The sequence below is a fragment of the Equus przewalskii genome, chromosome 1 (genome assembly GCF_037783145.1).
Source record: "Equus przewalskii isolate Varuska chromosome 1, EquPr2, whole genome shotgun sequence".
NCBI classification, from domain to species: Eukaryota; Metazoa; Chordata; class Mammalia; order Perissodactyla; family Equidae; genus Equus; species Equus przewalskii.
In genome coordinates, this window is record NC_091831.1 from 101,434,554 (window position 1) to 101,437,820 (window position 3,267).

Sequence of the window (3,267 nt, forward strand, 5' to 3'; positions counted from 1 at the left end):
TCTTATTTTAAATGGAGTTTAACTTCTACAGGAGAATAGTAACAAAGATATCCTAGGAACTGTTCACTTTTTAAAATCCTTAGATTTATAAACATTAGAGTCAGCTACAGCTATACATTTTATGACTTTACTGCTTTACCATGAAAAAATACATTCAGAGCCTGTGTCAATCACCTATTGCTGTGGAACAAACACCACAAAATCATGGGACCTACAATAAGCATTTACTTCTTTTGTGTCTGCACTTCTGCTGAGGCTTGGCTGGGGGTCAGCTGGGTCACTCTGCCTCAATGGTATATCCAGGTGGGCTTGGATTCCCACCTCATTATGCTATGGTCTCTGGGCAGCTTCATTAAACCTTCTGGGGCCCAGGTGAAAGGAACAGAAACTATGTGGAAGGATCTCTTTGTATGGTGCATGGCAGAAATGCAAGCAGGCAAGTCCAATGACACAACCACCTTTCAATCCCCCATTTGCGTCAAACTGGCTGACTTGTAAAGAAGTCATCTGGCCAAGCCTGAAGTCAAGGAGTGGGGAAGCACACTCTACTACTGTGGGAAGGACTGTACACTTACTTGGCAAAGGATGTGGACACAGGGAAGGGAGAAGAATTGGGGCTAATCCTTCAATCTGTCCTAGGAACCTGGTCGTGAATTACTGAGATGCTAGATCGGCAAAGAAATATTAGATAACATTTGCTCTAATACAAGAGAATAAGACAATATATTTTCAAATAATATTTAACAATGTTTAAAGTCATAAAGAACTTTTAAGTCAGAATTAACCTGCATTGGACTTCTCTATCCTCAAAGCCCCATCCAGGGGCCGGGCCGGTGGTGCAGCAGTTAAGTGCGCACGTTCTCCTTGGCGGCCCGGGGTTCGCCGGTTCGGATCCCAGGTGCGGACATGGCACCGCTTGGCAAAAGCCATGCTGTGGTAGATGTTCCACATATAAATTAGAGGAAGATGGGCATGGATGTTAGCTTAGGACCAGTCTTCCTCAACAAAAAGAGGAGGATTGGCAGCAGTTAGCTCAGGGCTAATCCTCCTCGGAAAAAATAAAAAGCCCCATCCAGTGCTGAAGTAGCAAGTTCTAAGGATATCTCTTTAACTACACTGAATCCAACATTTCATTCTTCAAACATCCTAGTGAGTTCAGCGATCAACACAAATGCTTCTTGCAAGGTATACTATTAATGTGCAAGTAACATATATGGTAAATCAACTAAAATTTATTTAGCACATAACATGCTTTCCAAATTAAGGAGATAGAAATTTGAACAAGCTGGATACTCAATGACAAGGAAGTTTTACACAGTAAAGGAAGACAGGCTTGGACCCAAAAAATGCTGGCTGTAATATTTACCACAGCGCGACCTTGGGCATTCACTGCCTGACAAGGCAAGGCATTTAACCTCTTTAAGGCTTCTCATCCTTAAAATAAAGCAGGAGCCATATCAAATGTTTTCTTAGTACAAGTCTGAATTAAAAACACACAGAAATATATTATTTCCAAATAAAATTACTTCAAATGCAATGCCAATGAAGACAAATAAAACTATTATCACTCAGAAATGATAATAATATTTTTTATATAGGATCGTGTGTAAAATTTATATATATCACACTGAATAAGGATTCCAACATATAGTGGGTGCACAAAAAGGATTGGTTCCTTTTGACAGCCTTTCCCTTTAAATACACAACTGAAAAACTGAAGCAGATGTGCCCTGACCGAAAGCTACATTTTTCTCTCCTAATTATTCAGAGAAAAGGAAATTCCCTTTTTATATATTTATGCCTTTCCAAGTGCAAATTGGCAAAAACATGTTCTCAAAAAACAAAACATGCATTTTTTGCACTTTTAAAGGAGAAAGGCCTACGACTGGACTTCTCTCTGGGGAGACAAATTTTGATGATATCTATCTCCATTTGTCAGAAAAGGGAAGATTCCTCAAGAAGGCCTCGGGTGTTGTAAACAGGCTCTGGGGAAGGAGTGGTCGCTGAGAGGCAGAATTGTAGCTCTAACCCAGAGGACATGTTAGAGCAATGACTTTTGGCTTCCTTTGAACTGGGACATCCTAATGACCCTGGGTTGATTGATTTTTCCACAATCTCCTTCAAAGTTACCATAGGGGGCCTGTCTACTGTTTTTAAGCAAGTAAACAAAAATTAGCTGTACTTTGTAAAAGTTCTTAAGATAGCCAACAACTATTTCTCTTATTTTTTAGAGAGAGCTGTGGATCCTCAGTCACAAGAAAGTCAAATAAGAACAAAACTATTTTACTGAATACCTACTCTGTTTCACACATTACATGTTTATTATCAGGTGGGTATGAGCTTTCTTATCTTCAAACAAGAGATATAAATCTCAGACAGGTTAGCAGCTACATGCACAAAGTCGATCACTCAGTAGGTAGGTGTAAGAGCTGAGATTTAAGCCCAGGTCAGTGGATTGTAGAGTTTTTCCACCTGGCCATGCTGTGACTGGTATGTGAAAGACATTCCATAAATGTTTATGAAACAAGTGGCAAGACGAAACAAAGTAAATTAGCACGAAAAGACTAACAGTCTCTCCATCTTATTCCAAACTGTCAAATACAAATAGGCTCTTTCGGAATGTCAGTTTCTTCTTAGTTGCATGGGAATACTTAACTTACACTGTGGCTTGGAGACCTCACTGGTGTAATGTGTGGGAAGCTCTGGCACAGCTCCTGACATGCAGTGGACAGGTAATAAGAATGATGATGTTGATGACAACGATGAGAGTGATGATGGCACAAACACTTTTTTGCATGGAAGTGACTTCGATAATTCTGAATCAGGATCAGACTCAACTTTTTGACAGGTTCTACACAATGAATTGATAAATCAAGACTGGATGGTGGGGCAGGCAAGGTTTCCACTAGATTTTTGTTGAATTACTCAGATCATGGTTTCTATTCTTCACTTCACATGCAGCATGTACATTACAGTCCATAATACTTAGACCAGGCACCTCACCAGCAGATGGAGAGATTCAGCTAATTGGGTCTACTAGCTCTGAAACCATACTGGAACCAGCTGGATCGCCCAAGGCTTCCAGCCTCAGGGCTAGTGAGGCTGGATGCTAAGACGACCTGGATCTCTTGAGAGTATTACAACGCCCTTGTTTCAGGTGTCACCTGGCTATTTAAGAAATTTTTTTTGAATAAAATCTTCATAGGCCTCTGCAAATCTATGCCCCAATTTATTTTAAGTATGTATTTTTTTAAAGAAAAGGGAAAG